Below are 19,091 nucleotides of genomic sequence, written 5' to 3' on the forward strand. Positions count from 1 at the left end.
CCTGTAATCCTTTTGTATTTCTGTAAAGTTGGTAGTAATGGCTCAGCTTTCATTTATTATTTTAATAATTAGTCTTCGATATTTTACTCAGTCAATATAGTGAAATGCTTGATCTTTCAAAGAATCTTTTTTGGGTCAAATAAATGTATATCTTCTGTGTATTGATTTATGTATTCCCCTATAATTTCTCCCTCTCTAAAATGGAAAATCAACTCTAATTCAACTGCTTTGCATGCAGTTTCTCAGGACTCCTTAAACCTGCGATTCCCTGGGCCACAGTCATTCATATAAGCTCAAAATAATCCTCTTTAAAATCCCTCAAAGAGTTTGGTTTCTCTTCTAAAATTTTGTAATGTAAATTATATGTAAATCATGGTGGTTGGCATTTTTCCACGCATCAGTAAGTTGTCTCACAGTGACCAAATGCAACTTGAAGAAAATAACTTGATATTATCTTCAAAATAATAGCAATCTCACTTCAGATGTTCTTTATCCAACATAGATTTAATACCTAAGAGATAACCTATAACATAAAGATTCATTAATTATGTCATCTTCTCCACCATTATCCATGATGATCACATACTTTGGAATTTATTCTATGGAGAATAGCCTAAAGTGAAGTCATAATAATGATCACATTGATATGCATTATCTAACCTTTCCTTTTTTTTTTTTTTTTTTGAGACGGAGTCTTGCTCTTGTTGCCCAGGCTGGAGTGCAATAGTGTGATCTCAGCTCACTGTAACCTCTGCCTCTGGTGTTCAAGTGATTCTCCTGCCTCAGCCTCTCAAGCACCTGGGATTGCAGGTGCACACCACCATACCTGGCTAATTTTTATATTTTTAGTAGAGACGTGGTTTTGCATGTTGGCCAGGCTGGTCTCGAATGCATTATGTGTCTTCTGAGAGTGGTCAGGTGATTCACTCTAGCTTAATTGTCACTTCTTACAGTGAGTGCTGAGGTTTGTATTCAGATTTTACATTTCGAATGTATTTATTAGGAGCTGATTACACTCGTTTACACGCTGACCAAACTATATGAATTCTATAAATTTTAATTCTATATGACTTCTCCAGGTACATATCATATTTTCCAAGACCCATGATTATTTTCATGGTGGAGCTACAAGATTCAGCAAATAGTCATATAGAATATACTTAAGTTCAAGATTGTGATAAAAGTAATAATTTTCTATTATGACATCTGCATACTTGCATGCAATATGTGTATGCAATACTTTAAATGTAAATACACTAAATTTTATCTATTATTTATCTGAAGCTCAAATTTAACTGTATCTTTTGTTATCTCTCAACTCCAGTCTATGGGAACCGTGGTGTTCTTCTGTCCAAGATTAGCTCCAACTACCTCCAGGGATCCATTGGAGAAAGACACCAGTTTTTGAGCCAACTACTACAATTCTTATAATGTGGATACCACTGTGTCTTAAAGTAAATTTTTTTCTTACTATTCTTGTATCCAAAATGAGAGTAAAACACAAACAATATGACTGTGCCGATACGTGTTGGTGGCACCTATTAATTATTTGGTTCTGGCACTGAAGATAAATAGGTGTATTTATGAGATTAATCTTTTAGCTCGAGAATAACAACCACTTAATAAAATATAAAATTTTCCTTTTCTAAACTCAAATTTAGATTAAATTTTTTTTTCAAGGTGATGGATTAGAGACTTTAAGCATGCTTCAGCCACATGGACATAGCACAATAGTGCATAAATGTCAACTCTCTGACCTTTAATTTAAGAAGTAGAATATCAATCCACCAGAATCATGAAGGAGACACCAGATCCCGGGAAGGAGAATGGAGGCAAACTGCCCCCATGATGGCATCCAACTAATAAAAGTGAGTGAAGTACCAGTAAGTAAAATATATTTTAATATATTCTAGATATGTATGCAATATATATATTCTAAATAGAAATGCAGCCAACATTGGAGCACACAGATTGGAACACACCTCAATGACAGTGTTAGACTGATCATTGATGCACAAAACTAATAAAGAAATTCTGCGTTTAAATTCAATGCTTGACCATTTGGAATTACAATACACTTCACTCATCAACCACAGAACATATACTGGAGTATCATCTGCGTGCAGATGGGTATACTGCTCAAAGTGATTTACAGATTCAATGCTTTTCCTATCCAACTACTAATGTCATTTTTCACAAAATAGAAACCATCTAAAATTTATATGGAACCTAAAAGAAGTCTGAATAGCCTAGCGAAAGCAATACTAAGGCTAGAGACATCATATTACATTACTTCAAACTATAATAGAAGACTATAGTAATCAAAACAACATGGTACTGTTAGAAAAACAGACACATAGACCAATGGAACAGACTAGAGTACTAGAAACTAAGTCCACATGCCTGCCACCATCACATCGTTAACAAAGTTGATAAAAGCCAGCAATGGGAAAAAGACGTTTTATTTAATAAATAATGCGGGGATAACTGGCTAGTCATAAGCAGAAGAATAAAACTAGACCCCCATATTTCACCAAATACAAAAATTAACTTGAGATGGATTAAAGAGTTAAATGTAAAATCTCAAGCTATAAAACACCTATGAAATACTTTTCTTGATAATGGCCTTGGCAAATAATTTATGGCTAAGTCCTCAAAAGCAATTGCACCTAAAACAAAAATTACAAGTGGGATTTAATTAAACTGAAAAACTTTTCCGCAACATGAGAAACTATCAAGGTAGTAAAGAGATAACCCACAGAATGAAAGAAAATATTCACAAACTACGCATCTAACAGAGGTTTATTATTCAGAACCTATAAGGAACTTAACAAATCAACAAGCAAGCAGCAAGTAACTCCATTAAAAAGTGGGCAACAGGACATGAACAGACACTTCTCAAAAGAAGACATACACACAAGCACCCAACAAACATATGTAAAAGTGCTCATCATCACTATTTATTAGAGAAATGCAAATCAAAACCGAAATGAAATACCATTTCACACCAGTAAGAATTTTTTTGAAAAGTCAAAAGAAAAACACATATCAGTGACGATTTAGAGAATAGAGAACACTCATACACTTTCTGAAGGAATGTAAATTAGTTCAGCCACTGTGGAAAGCAGGTTGGGGATTTCTTAAAGAACTGAGAGTTGAACTACCATTCAACCCAGTAACCCCATTACTGGGTATATACCCGAAAGAAAATAAATATCCTACCAAAAAGACACATGTAGCCGTATTTTTATCACAGCAATATTCACAATCACAAACACATAGACTTAACCCAGTCGTCCATCAGTGGTGGTCTGGATAAAGACTCATGGAACACTATACAGCCATAAAAAACTCAAAATTATGCCATTTGAAACAACATGGATGCATTGTTTCCAGCAAACTTATGCAAAAGCAAAAAAAAAAAAAAACCGCATGTTCTCTCTCATAAGTGGGAGCTAAATGCTGGGTACAGACGGTCATAATACAGAGGGGCGGGAGGGGCCGGGACTGGTGGCTCACGCCTGTAATCCCAACACTTTGGGAGGCCAAGGTGAGCGGATCACCCGTGGTCAGCAGTTTGACACCAGGCTGGCCAACGTGGTGAAACCCCACCTCTAATGAAAACACAAAAATTAACCGGGCATCGTGGCTGGAGCCTGTAATCCCAGCTACTCGCGGGTCTGAGGCGGAGAGTCACTTGAGCCCGGGGGGCGGAGGTTGTAGTGAACAAAGATTGCGTCACATCACTCCAGCCTGGGCGACGGAACAAACTCTGTCTCAAAAACAAACAAACAAACAAAAAACAAAGAGGGAGGAGGGAGGGGATACAGATTGATTAAAACTACCTATTGGTTAGTGTCCTCTCTACCTCGGTAATGAATTCATTCATTTAATTCATAATTCATTCGTTCAATTCATAATTCAGTTCCCCCTGAGAAAAAAATATTCACTTGTCATTAAAATCTCTCTGCATCTTACTGATTTCAGATAGAAGTTAAATTTCACCTTAATAATAGCAACAAAAGAAGTACTTAAACTGAAAAAACTAATAAACGTTTGCTCAAATTTACTGACAGAGTCATGGGTACTTCATATAATGTAACATTCTACCAGTTTTAAGTAAAATAAATAAGGAAACAATCTTAATTCCATCGCCTACCGGGAGGGACGTGCCCCCGCTCCCAGGTGAGTGGGACCCTGCGCTCTGGGCGGGTTGCGCCACGGACTCTGACACCTCTTGTTGGCAGCGTCGCCGTTGCAGGCACAGGGCAGGCATTGGGGGGCAGGCAGCAGGCCAGGCCCAGGCGACTCCATTGCCAGGGGCTGGGCAGGTGCGGAGAGGGGCGGAGCTGTGCTGCCCTGGGTGAGGGAGCTTCCCGGTCTGGAAGTTCGCCACCCCTGCCCCAGGAGGGCGCTGCAGGAGCTGGGTGGGGAAGGGGAGGGACGAGGGGACGCAGGCCAGGCCAGGTGGCCCCTTAGACCTGGGTGATGCAGGAGGGGCTGTGGGAGACCAGAGAGAACCCGGAGCAGAAACCGGGAACTGATACCTCTGGCTGAATATTTGTCCTCTGGCTGAAGTTTGAAAGTCAGTTATTTCATTAAAGTTTAATTTTATTATAAAAATAACAACTATTAAAAATTCCCTGTAGTCACTGGAATGATGAATTTTGGTGCAGTTTCAGCATAACAATCTTTGGAGTTCTTAGATATTCTAATTATTCAAATTGCAGTCATGTTTCAAAATATATGCCGTATATTTTTATGGCATCCACCCCTGTGTCGCTGTGTCCCGCATCTGCCTCTGTGTCCCTGCTGGCTGAGGAAACGAGCTTCTTCCTCCTTCCGCAGACTCGGATCAGGCCGTCCTCCCTCCGGCGCCTGAGGCGGTCATGGGGACAGACTGCCCTCGAATAGCCCGAGAACGCCCGGCCTGTGCCCTGTGCTCGGCGTGGTGTCCTGGCTCGTGCGCCTCAGAGCACACGTGCGACAGGTGTGGATGGACCCAGCACCAGTAAGCAGTGAGCGGATGGATGCTCCAGGGATGTGGGGCTGCTGGCATTCAAGAACCCATTGCCAAATTCCATGGCATAATTTTGAATATTTTTCCCTTATATTTTTGTGTAAGGCTTTCAGACTTACACATTTTCAGTTTTTAAAAAAATATAGTATAAACTACAATTCTGACTTCTATATTTTACCTGTTGATAGCAAGTCTTCATACCGTTTTTTGTTAAAGGGGGCTATTCCTCTCCATAGGTTGGCCTTTGTACACTTGTTGAAGATCATTTTGACCATATATACAAGGCTTATATGGAGAGGGGTGTCTCTATTATTTACTATGTCTACATGTCTTGATTTAATACGTTTCTTTTTAGATTTTCTCCTTTTTACTTTTTGAGACAGGTTCTCTGTCATCCAGGCTGGGGCGCACCGGTGCAACCATGGCTCACTGCAGCCTTGCTCTCCCAGGCTAAAACAATCCTCTCACCTCAGCCTCTGGAATAGCTGAGACTACAGGTTCATGTCGCATTGCCAGGTTAATTTTAATTTTCATTTTTTTTGTAGCGATGGGTGTTCTCACTATGATGCCCAGTGTGGTTTGAACTCCTGGGTTCAAGCAATCCTCCTACCTCAGCCTCACAAAGTGCTGAGGTTACACGTATAAGCCATAGAACCTGGCCACAAAATACCACATTTGAAAAGAGTTCAACAGCACTACAATTAGTTTTTGATTTAAAAATTGTGAGGACTCCCCACTTGACATGCTTTTACAAGTTTAATTGGCTATTTTCAGTCTTGAGATATCATATGTTTTAGAATTTTGTATTTCTGCAAGTAAATATTGTTATGATTTATATAGCTATTGCATTTAATCTGTTGTTGATTTCATTAGTATAGACAAGAATATTGTTTTCTAATTTATGAATATGGGATATCTTTTCAATTCTCTAATCTATAAATATAGAATATCTTCCCCATTCTTTGTGACTTTTCTTCAGCAACATCTTGCAACTTCTAGTATACTAGTCTTACATCTCTTTGCTTGTTTATTCCAAAGTCTATTCTTCTTAATGCTATTTTCAATGGAATTTTAAAAACTTGCATTATACACTGTAATGAAGAGAAACTCACTTAATTTTGTATTCTGCAATTTTGCTAAATGCAACTATTAGTTCTAAAATGTATTGTTTTCAGCATATAGGATTTTTTGTATATAACATCATATCATAAGTAACAGGAAATTTTACTTCTTCCTTTAGAATGTGGATCTTTTCTTTTTTTCATTGCCTAGTTGTTTTGCCAGGACCTTCACTGCTATTTTTGAATATATGTGGCAACAGTGAATATCTTGCCTTATAATTAATCTTACAGGACAAACTTTCCACACTTCAGAATTCAGTATAATATTCGTGATGATTGTTTTTGTTTTTTTGTTTTTGTTTTTGTTTTTTTGAGCTAGAATCTTGCTCTGTCACCCAGGCTGGAGTGCAGTGGCATGATCTGGGCTCGGCTCACTGCAACCTCCACCTCCCGAGTTCAAGCTATTCTCATGCCTCAGCCTCCCTGATAGCTGGGACTACAGGCAAACACCACAACGTCCAGCTAATGTTAACATTTTCTGTAGAGACAGGGATTCACCATGTTGGTCAGGCTGGTCTGGAACTCCTGACCAAAAATCATCCACCCACCTCAGCCACCCAAATTGTTGGGACTATAGGCATGAGTTGTTGAACTCAGTTGGTGATGAGTTATTTACATATCTTTTGTTATGTTAGTTTCTTTTTATTTCTAGTTTATTGAGTGTTTTTTATCTTGAAAGATGATTAATATTGTCAATTGACATTTCTGCATTATTTGAGATGATTGTGTGGTTTATATCTTTACTCTGTTAATATGATATATTAAATTGATTGATTTAAACTCTCATTCCAATATGGCCAAATAGAAAGAGCTCTCGTCTGCAGCTCCCAGTGTGATCAATACAAGATGGGTGATTTCTGCATTTCCAACTGAGATACCTGATTCATCTCATTGGGACTGGTTGGACAGTGAGTTCATCTCATGGAGGGTGAACTGAAGCAGGGCAGGGCATCAACTCACCCAGGAAGAGCAAGGGGTTTGGGGGATTTTCCTTTCCTAGCCAAGGGAAGGCATGACAGACTGTACCTGGAAAAACAGGACACTCTCACCCAAATACTGCACTTTTCGCACAGTCTTAGCACCTGGCAGACCAGGAGATTCTCTCCTGTGCCTGGTTCATTGGGTCCCACAACCATAGAGCCTTGCTCACTGCTAGCGCAGCAGTCTGAGTTTAACCTTCATGCTGCAGCTGAGCAGGTGGAGGTGAATCCGCAATTTTTGAGGCCCGAGTAGGTAAACAAAGTGGCCAGGAAGCTTGAACAGGGTAAAGCCACTCTCAGCTCAGCAAGGCCTACTGCCTTTATAAATTCCACCTCTGTGGGCAGAGCATAGCTGAATAAAAGGCAGCAGAAACTTCTGCAGACTTAAACGTCCCATCTGACAGCTCTGAAGAGAGCAGTGGTTCTCCTGACATGGTGTTTGAGCTCTGAGAATGGACATACTGCCTCCTCAAGTGGGTCCCTGAACCCCATGTAGCCTAACTGGGAGACACCTCCTAGTAAGGGCCAACAGACACCTCATACAGGTGAGAGACCTTCTTCAATGAAGCTTCCAGGAAAGGATAAAGCAGCAATATTTGCTGTTCTGCAGCCTCCTTTGTTGATACCCAGGAAAACAGGGTCTGGAGTGGATCTCCAGTGAACTCCAACAGACCTGCAGCTGAGGGACCTGACTGTTAGAAGGAAAACTAACAAACAGAAAGGAATAGCAGCAGCATAAACAAAAAGGACATCCACACCAAAACCCCATCTATGGGTTACCAACATCAAAGACCAAAGGTAGATAAAACCACAAAGATGGGAAAAAACCAGAGCAGAAAAGCTGAAAATCCTAAAAACCAGACCAACTCTTTTCCTCCAAAGGATTGCAGCTCATCACCAGCAACGGAACAAAGCTGGGGGGAGAGTGACTTTGACGAGTTGACAGAAGGAGACTTCAGAAGGCTGGTAACAACAAACTTCTCCGAGCTAAAGGAGCATGTTCGAACACATCGTAAGGAAGCTAAAAACCTTGAAAAAAGGTCAGATAATGGCTAATTAGAATAAGCAGTGTAGAGAATACCTTAAATGACTTTATGGGGCTGATAACCATGGCACAAGAGCTTTGTGACACATGTACAACTTCAATAGCTGATTCAATCCAGTGGAAGAAAAGATATCAGAGATTGAAGATCAAATTAATAAAATAATGTGAGAAGACAAGTTTAGAGAAAAAAGAGTGAAAAGAAATGAACAAAGCCACCAGGAAAAATGGGAATATGTGAAAAGACCAAATCTACGTTTGCTTGATGTTCCTCAATGTGACAGAGAGAATGGAACCAAGTTGGAAAACACTCCTTAGGATATTATTCAGGAGAATTTTCCCAATGTAGCAAGGCAGGCCAACCTTCAAATTCAGGAAATACAGAGAACACCACAAAGATACTTCTGGATAAGAGGAACCCCAAGATACTAATTGTCAGATTCACCAGGGTTGAAATGAAGGAAAAAATGTTAAGGGCAGCCAGAGAGAAAGGTCGGGCTACCTACAAGAGGAAACCCATCAGACTAACAGCAGATCTCTCAGCAGAAACCCTAGAAGCCAGAAGAGAGTGGGGGTCAATATTCAACATTCTTAAAGAAAATAATTTTCAGCCCAGAATTTCACATCCAGCTAAACTGAGCTTCATAAGTGAAGGAGAAATAAAATCCTTTACAGACAAGCAAATGCTGAGAGATTTTGACACCCCCTGGCCTGCTTTAAAAGAGCTCCTGAAGGAAGCACTAAGCATGGAAAGGAACTACTGGTACCAGCCACTGCAAAAAATATGCCAAATTGTAAATACCATCGATACAATGAAGAAGCTACATCAATTAACGGGAAAAACAGTGAGCTAACATAACAATGACAGGATCAAATTCACACATAACAATATTGACCTTAAATGTAAATGGGCTAAATGCCTCAATAAAAAGACATAGACTGTCAAATTTGATAAAGGGTCAAGACCCATCAGTGTGCTGTATTCAGGAGACCCATCTCACATTTAGAGACACACATAGGCTCAAAATAAAGGGATGGAGGAAGTTCGACCAAGCAAATGGAAAGCAAAACAAATTAAAAATTAAACAAAAGCAGGGGTTGCAATCCTAGTCTCTGATAAAACAGAATTTAAACCAACAAAGATCAAAAGACACAAAGCAGGCCATTAAATAATGGTAAAAGGATCAATTCAGCAAGAAGAGCTAACTACCCTAAATATATATGCACCCAATACAGGAGCACCCAGATTCATAAAGTAAGTCCTCAGATATCTACACACAGACTTAGACTACCTCAGAATAATAATGGGAGACTTTAACACTCCACTGTCAATATTAGACAGATCAACAAGACAGAAGGTTAACAAGGATATCCAGGACTTGAACTAAGCTCTGCACCAAGCAGACCTAATAGAAATCTACAGAACTCTCCACAAGATACCAACAGAATAAACATTCTTCTTAGCACCACATTGCACTTATTCTAAAATTGATCACATAATTGGAAGTAAGCCCTCCTCATCAAATGTAAAAGAACAGATATCACAACAAACTGTCTCTCAGATCACAGTGTAATCAAATTAGAACTTAGGATTAAGAAACTCACTCATAACAGCACAAATACATGGAAACAGAACAACCTGCTCCAGAATGGCTACTGGGTAAATAACAAAATGAAGGCAAAAATAAAGATGTTCTTTGAAACCAGTGAGAACAATGACAAAAAACACCAGAATCCCTGGGACACATCTAAAACAGTGTGTAGAGGGAAATTTATAGCACTAAATGCCCACAAGAGAAAGGAGGAAAGATCTAAAATCGACAGCTCCACATCACAATTAAAAGAACTAGAGAAACAAGAGCAAACAAACTCAAAAGCAAGCAAAAGGCAAGAAAGATAAGAGCAGAACTAAAGGAGATAGAGACACAAAAAAACCCTTAAAAAATCATGAATTTAGGAGGTGATTTTTTGAGAAGATCAATAAAATTGGTAGACCACTAGAAAGACTAATAAAGAGGAAAAAAGACAAGAATCAAATAGACACAATAAAAAATAATAAATGGTATATCATCACAGATCTCATAGAAATAGAAACTACCATCAGATAATACTATAAACTCCTCTATGCAAATAAACTAGAAAGTCTAGAAGAAATGGATAAATTCCTGGACACATACACCCTCCCAAGATTAAACCAGGAAGAAGTTGAATCTCTGAATAGACCAATAACAGGCTCTGAAATTGAGGCAATAATGAATAGCATACCAACCAAAAAAAATCCACGACCAGATGGATTCAAGAGTGAATCCTACCAGAGGTACAAAAAGGAGCTGGTACCATACCATTCCTTCTGAAACTATTCCAATCATTAGAAAAAGAGGAAATTCTCCCTAATTCATTTTATGGGACCAGTATCATGCTGATACCAAACCCTTGCAGAGACAAAACAAAAAAAGAGAATTGTAGACCAATATCGTTTATGAACATCGATGTGAAAATCCCCAATAAAATACTGGCAAATGGAATCCAACAGCACATCAAAAAGCTTCTCCACCACGATCAAGTAGTCTTCATCCCTGGAATGCAAGGCTGGTGCAACCTACACTAATTAATAAATATAATCCATCACATAAACAGAATCAATGACAAAAACCACATGACTATCTCCATAGATATAGAAAAGGCCTTTGACAAAATTCACAGTCTTTCCTTATGAAAACTCTCAATAAACTACATATTGATCAAATGTATCTCAAAATAATAACAGCTATTTATGACAAACCCACAGCCAATGTCATACTAAATCAGTAAAACTGGAACCATTCCCTTTCAAAACTGACACCAGACAAGAATGCCCTCTCTCACCTCTCCTATTCAAAATAGTGTTGGCAATTCTGGCCAGAGCAATCAGGCAAGAGAAAGAAACAAATGTATTCAATTAGGAAGTCAAATTATCTCTATTTGCAGATGACATGATTGTATATTTAGAAAACCTCATCGTCTCAGCCCAAAATCTCCTTAAGCCGATAAGCAACTTTAGCAAAGTCTCAGGATAAGAAATCAATATGCAAAACCCACAAGCATTTCTATACACCAATAACAGACAGAGAACCAAATCATGAGTGAATTCCCATATACAATTGCTACAAAGAGAATAAAATACCTTGGAATACATCTTACAAGGGATGTGAAGGACCTCTTCAAGGAAAACTACAAATCACTGCTCAACGAAATAAAAGAGGATACAAACAAACGGAAGGACATTCCATGCTCATGGATAGGAAGAAGCAATATAGTGAAAATGGTCATACAGCCCTAGGTAATTTATAGATTCAATGGCATCCCCATCAAGCTACCAATGACTTTCTTCACAGAATTAGAAAATACTACTTTAAAGTTCATATGGAACCAAAAAAGAGCCCATTTCACCAGGAAAATCTAAGCAAAAGAACAAAGCTGGAGGCATCACACTACCTGACTTCAATTTATACTACAAGGCTACAGTAACCAAATAGCATGGTACTGATATCAAAACAGATCTATAGACCAATGGAACAGAACAGAGGCCTCAGAAATAACACCACACGTCTACAACCATCTGATCTTTGACAAACCCGACAAAAACAAGCAATGGAGAAAGGATTCCCTATTTAATAAATGGTGCTGGGAAAAGTGGCTGGCCATAGATAGAAACCTGAAACTGGATCCCTTTCTTACACCTTATACACAAATTAATTCAACAGGGATTAAATACTTAAATGTTAGTCCTAAAACCATAAAAACCCTAGAAGAAATTCTAAGCTACACCATTCAGGAAATAGGCATGGGCAAAGATTTCATGACTAAAACACAAAAAGCAATGGCAACAAAAGCCAGAATAGACAAATCAGATATAACTAAACTAAAGTGATTCTGCACAGCAAGAGAAACTACCACCAGCGTGAACAGACAACCTACAGAATGGGAGAAAATTGTTGGCAATCTATCCATCTAACAAAGGGCTAATATCCAGAATCTACAAAAAACTTAAACAAATTTACAAGAAAAAAACACCATCAAAAAGTGGGCAAAGGATATGGACAGACACTTCTCAAAAGAAGACTTCTATGCAGCCAACAGACACATGAGAAAATTCTCATCATCACTGGTCTTCAGAGAAATGCAAATCAAAACCACAATGAGATACAATCTCACATCAGTTAGAATGGCGATTATTTGAAAGTCAGGAAACAACAGATGCTGGAGAGGTTGTGGAAAAATAGGAAGGCTTTTACACTGTTGGTGAGATTGTAAATTAGTTCCATCATTGTGGAAGACAGTGTGGCCATTCCTCCAGGATCTAGAACTAGAAATACCATCTGACCCAGCGATCCCATTACTGGGTATATACTCAAAGGATTATAAATCATGCCACTATAAAGACAAATGCACACGTATGTTTATTGCAGCACTATTCACAATAGCAAGGACTTGGAACCAACCCAAATGTCCATCAATGGTAGAACTGATTAAGAAAATGCAGCAAGTATATACCATGGAATAGTATGCAGCCATAAAAACGGATGAGTTTTTGTCCTTTCCGGGGACTTGGATGAAGCCAGACACCATCATTTTCACAAACTATCACAAGGACATATAACCAAACACCACACGTTCTCACTCATAGGTGGGAATTTAACAATGAGAACACTTGGACACAAGGCAGGTAACGTCACACAACGGGGCCTGTCAGGGGCTGGAGGGCTAGAGGAGAGATAGCAGTAGGAGAAATATCTAATGTAAATGATGAGTTGATGGGTGCAGCAAAACAACATGGCACCTGTAAACCTATGTAACAAACCTGCACGTTGTCCACATGTACCCTAGAACTTAAAGTATAATAATAATAAAAAAATAGATTGATTTACATGTGTTGAGCAATACTTACATTGGAGAGATAACTCCTTCTTCGTCATGGTGTATAATCCTTGCAGTATGTCATTGAATTTGGTGTTCTAATGTTCCGAGGAGAATTTTTACATCAATAGTCAACAGGAAAATTGATTTGTAGTTGTATTTTTTCCCCTTAGTGTCTTTGTAGGGTTCGGTGTTGTCTTAATGCTGGGCTCAAAAAATAAGTTGGAAATTGTTTTCTCTTTTTCATTTTTCTGAAGTAGTTTAAGAAGAGTTGGCGTTAACCCTGCTTTAACATTTTGAAAAAAAAAAAAATTTAATGAAGTGATCTGGGCCTGGGCTTTTTGAGGGGAGGTTGTTGTTACTACTTATATGCCTATTCAGATTTTTTTATGGTTTATTTTTAGTATAATCTATATTTCCAGACATTTGTCTATATCTCTTAGCCTATCACATTTTTTTGGCATATACTTGGAATTAAACTTTTATAATCTCTTCTTTTCCTACTTTTATGGCTTCAGTAGTAATAGCTCCTCTTTTATTTCTGAATTTAATTATTTGAGATATCTTCTTTTTTTCTTTTAATCTAACTGATTGTCAGTTTTCTTAATCTTGTCAATAAAACCAAATTTTAATTGATTTTTCTATGGCTTTTAATTGTTATTTATTTATAACTACTGAAATTTTTATTCTTTACTTATGTTTGGTTACATTTACTAGTTGATTTAGATAGATTTTTTTAAATGTACACATTTACTACTACAATTGAATACAAGCTTTAGATGTATTCAATAATTTTGTTATGCTTTGTCTCCAGTTATGCTGAAATTTTCACTGTGATTTCTTCTTTAAACCATAATGTTGTTTAGGAGCATGTTACTTGGTTTTTATGTATTTACAAATTTTTAAATTTTTCTTCTGGTATTCACTTCTAGTTCCATTCCATTTTAATTGTAAATCATACTTCGTATGATTTTAATTTTCTTGAATTGATTTCTTTGTGGTCTGATTTGTGATATAGTCTCAAGAATGTTCCATGTGCGCACCAGAAGCATGTGCATTCTGTTGTTGAGAAGACCGCTTCTAAAATTCTGTTGGATTTGGTTGAATCACTCCTTGCTCAATCCTCTGTCTTCATTTGGTCTGCCAGGTTGTCCTCTCCGTTATTAAAGTCTCCTATCATTTTCGTGGTGGTCTCTATTCCTCCCTTTATTTTTATTTATAATTTTGTTTTTTACACAGACGAAGTGTTGCTGTCTTGCCCAGGTTAGTCTCAACTCCTGGGCTCAAACCATCTTCCTGCCTCAGCCCCCGCCAAGATGTAGGGATTACAAACAGGCGTGAGCCACTGTACTCAGCCTATTTCTCCTTTTAATTCTTTCATTATTTGTGTTATGTGTTTGGAATAATTGCTGATACATGTGCATATTTTAATTATGATATCTTCTTGGAGATTTATCTTTATTGTATAATGTCTGTGTTTGTCTTTATGACAGTTTTTTGCTTAAAGTCTAATCATCTAATGTAAATGTGACCAACTTTGTTCTATTTTGGTTGCTATTTAGGATGATTTGTTGACCATATAGAATATAATTTTCCATCCCTGCACTTTCAATCCATGTTTATCATTAAATAAACAGAATTTGTTTGATTTTATATTTTTATTTTTATAAACAATTTATAAACAGAATTTATTTGATTTTATATTTTTATTTTTGTAAACAATTTATAACCAGAATTTATTTGATTTTATATTTTTATTTTTTCAGTGACCTTGTGTCTGTTACTGGAGAATTTAACATTGTTACATATAAGGTTATTATTTGCAGTTAAGGAGTTACTACTGCCATTTTGTTAATTATATTGTGTTTCTTTTGTCGTTCTTTTATTTATTTTATTTCTTGCTGTGTTCCTTTTTGTTTAATTAATTTTTGTACTAATATGTTTTTATTTCTTTTTCTTTTGTCTACATTCTGCATGTATTATCTTTGTGACTACTATGCAGATTACATGAAACGTCTCAAAGTTATAACAATCTAGTTTAATCTGATGTTATCTCCAGCAGCATATAATAACTCCAGTCTTTTACGTGACTGTCTTTCCCAACACACACATTGTTCTTGATGTCACAAATTAGGCCTTTTTTTATGATGTATTCTTTAACATGTATATAAAATATTTTTGTACATTTTGTGTCAAATTCTATAAGGGAATTAAAATTACTTACCAACATCACAATAATACAGGATGCTATATTTCTCTATATATTTGCTTTACAACAGAGTTTTATGGTATTGTATGGCTTTTTTGGTACTCTCATTTTTTAATCTCAAAGGACTTTCCAGAACTTCTTGAAGAACAAATCTAGTGGTCATAAACTCCTTCAGCTTCTGTTTATCTGAATAAATCTTAATTTCACCTTCATGATTCAGTGAGAGTTTTGCCATATATAATGTCCTTGGTTGGTAATTTTTCTCTTTTTTTTTTGAACTTGAGTGTATCATCCCAAATTCTGAACTGCAAAATATCTTTAAAGACATCTGTTGATAGAATTAGTGGGCCTAAATTTTATGTGTTTAATCTTCTTTCTCTTGAAATTTTTGAAGTTTTTTCTTTGAGATATTTAACAGTTTTATATTGTGTCTCACTTTGGTTTTCTTTAAATTTATGCTGGTCAAAGTCCACTAAAGTTCTTGAGTGTGTTTGTCCATTTCTTTTTTCAAATTTGAGCAGTATTTGTCTGTTAATTTTGTTTGTTTATTTATTTATTTTGAGATGGATTCTCACTCTATTGCCCAGACTAGAGTGCAGTGTTGTGATCTCAGCTCATTGCAACCTCTGCCACCCAGGCTAGAGTGATTCTCTTGCCTCAGCCTCCCAAGTAGCTTGGACCAAAGGTGAGTGCCACTAGGCTTGGCTAATTTTTGTATTTTTTTTTTTTTTTGTAGAGACGGGATTTCACTATATTGCCAGGTGGATCTTGAACTCTTGATCTCAACTGATCCACCTGCCTTGGTCTCCCAAACTGCTGGGATTACAGGTATGAGACACCGTGCATGGCCTGCCTTTTGTATTTTTAATAACACACTTGGGACTTGTTATTTATTGCTACTTGCCTATTTCTCCCTTTTGAAACAGCAATGTCTGTCCTTTGCCTTTCCCACCAGTGTATTTCAAAAACACACAACATGTTAGATTTCATAGATCCACAGCTAAAGAAAAAATTGCATTAGAATGAATTATACCTTGACTTTCACCCATATGAGGTTTGGACAAGACTTTGAAGTTAGATTTTAAAGTTGATTCTGGAGAGAGTTTAGAATTATAGAATCTAGTAGATGGAATGTTTGTATTTTGTGTGGAATTAAAAATAAATTGGGGACATAAGGCATAGTTTTCATGTTTTTATATCCCTTAAAACTTTATGTTGAAAATTAATCCCCAAAGCAGCAGTATTGGGAGGTGTGGTTTTTCGGGATGTGTTTAGGTCAGCAGTGCTCTATGCTAATAAATAGATTACTGCTCTTATTAAAACGTTGGATGAAGGAAGCTCGGACAATTACACATTATAACTTCTCTCCACCTCGCATTAATTCGTAGAGTGAAAAAAACTGACCAATGGATTGTCTACTTATCTCCAGTCGTTCACATTTTTATAGAACTTAACCTAACACTGTAACAAGTGTGCAGATACAAATGTTCATAAGTCATTGTCCATGATCTTGTGTAATTTAAGAGAAGATATAACAATAAATTAAAAACTTCCAGGACACATGGCACTTACAACTGTTCAGGAAATGTGAAGATAATAAAAGTACAAAAAGAGGGGGCTTCAGTGGCATCATTGCATGATTGATGTTTATGGGAAGTGAAGGAAAGAGCAGGCTGGGGGGATGGTTCACATAGGGTTTCTAGGGATGACTCAGGACTTTTTGATTGAGGTAACCATGATGGTCGGCACTGACGAGAGTGTGGTCTTGGTTGACATAATCACAGAGATTTTCTAAGAAGAGACTTTGTTTGCTGTCCTGTTTGTTTTTCCAGATATGCATTTACTTTTCTGATAAAGGGCACATCTTCAAATAATAGTGCTATAAAAGTGCTTTTCTCTGTCATATTCCCTCCTGTCTTCTGGATTTTTGCCTGTTTTTTGGGTTGCAGGTGCAGGTACTGTCAAATGAGCATCAGTAACTAGGCCTTCATATAAATAGTGATGCTCCTACCTTGACAAACTTGTTCTCTACAGACATAAATTGGGAAGATGTTCTCTAGAGTGGCCTCAAATAGAAGCCTGCTGTTTATCTTAACATGATAATGAGCAGCTTCTTCCCATGCACCACCTGCTCTTTGAACATACTACAAACCATTGCCATTAATCCCAGAACCTACTGGTTGGTGAATTTCAAACTCACTCATTTTAGTTATACAGTATGTGTTTTCTTCCTCTCATGGATTACCAACTTCTGTATTAGTAGTGACTGGCTCTACACCACTAAAGCTACATCAAATGTAACCTGGGCAAGAATTATTTTTCTTATTTATTCATCTGTTACCAAATTTACTCTTTTAATTAATACAACGCTTGGGATAACATTTTCTTTTATTCATCCATAAATGTGCTTCATATGGATATATCACACATGGTGTGTAATTTGACACAGTGTTAATATTGTTTCAATCTTTGTACATTGATTTTGTATCCTGAGACATTGCTGAAGTCGCTTATCAGCTTAAGGAGATTTTGGGCTGAGACAATGGGGTTTTCTAGATATACAATCATGTCATCTGCAAACAGGGAAAATTTGACTTCCTCTTTTCCTAATTGAATACACTTTAATTTCCTTCTCCTTCCTAATTGCCCTGGCCAGAACTTCCAACACTATGTTGAATAGGAGTGGTGAGAGAGGGCATCCCTGTCTTGTGCCAGTTTTCAAAGGGAATGCTTCCAGTTTTTGCCCATTCTGTATGATATTGGCTGTGGGTTTGTCATAGATAGCTGTTATTATTTTGAGATACATCCCATCAATACCTAATTTATTGAGAGTTTTTAGCATGAAGGGTTGTTGAATTTTGTCAAAGGCCTTTTATGCATCTATTGAGATAATCATGTGGTTTTTCTCTTTTACACAAATAACAGACAAACAGAGAGCCAAATCATAAGTGAACTCCTATTCACAATTGCTTCAAATAGAATAAAATACCTAGGAATCCAACTTACAAGGGATGTGAAGGACCTCTTCAAGGAGAACTACAAACCACTGCTCAAGGAAATAAAAGAGGATACAAACAAATGGAAGAACATTCCATGCTCATGGGTAGGAAGAATCAATATTGTGAAAATGGCCATACTGCCCAAGGTAATTTACAGATTCAATGCCATCCCCATCAAGCTACCAATGACTTTCCTCACAGAATTGGAAAAATCTACTTTAAAGTTCATATGGAACCAAAAAAGATCCCACATCACCAAGTCAACCCTAAGCCAAAAGAACAAAGCTGGAGGCATCACGCTACCTGACTTCAAACTATACTACAAGGCTACAGTAACCAAAACAGCATGGCACTAGTACCAAAACAGAGATATATATCAATGGAACAGAACAGAGCCATCAAAAATAACACCACATATCTACAACTATCTGATCTTTGACAAACCTGAGAAAAACAAGAAATGGGGAAAGGATTCCCTATTTAATAAATGGTGCTGGGAAAACTGGCTAGCCATATGTAGAAAGCTGAAACTGGATACCTTCCTTACACCTTATACAAAAATCAATTCAAGATGTATTAAAGACTTAAACGTTAGACCTAAAACCATAAAAACCCTAGAAGAAAACCTAGGCATTACCATTCAGGACATAGGCATGGGCAAGGACTTCATGTCTAAAACACCAAAAGCAATGGCAACAAAAGCCAAAATTGACAAATGGGATCTAATTAAACTAAAGAGCTTCTGCACAGCAAAAGAAACTACCATCAGAGTGAACAGGCAGCCTAAAAAATGGGAGAAAATTTTTGCAACCTACTCATCTGAC

General features: G+C 37.3%; 1 long non-coding RNA gene across 1 annotated transcript; it reads left to right on the forward strand.

The window, feature by feature from the left end:
• Positions 1-691: 691 nt before the first annotated feature.
• Positions 692-18,628, forward strand: LOC134759679 (uncharacterized). The gene is made up of 5 exons (XR_010136238.1): positions 692-810; positions 1,325-1,454; positions 1,681-1,868; positions 16,005-16,096; positions 18,194-18,628. It is a non-coding gene; the product is annotated as an uncharacterized LOC134759679 (long non-coding RNA).
• Positions 18,629-19,091: the final 463 nt, after the last annotated feature.

Source organism: Pongo abelii, chromosome 12 (assembly GCF_028885655.2).
Source record: "Pongo abelii isolate AG06213 chromosome 12, NHGRI_mPonAbe1-v2.0_pri, whole genome shotgun sequence".
Lineage (NCBI taxonomy): Eukaryota > Metazoa > Chordata > Mammalia > Primates > Hominidae > Pongo > Pongo abelii.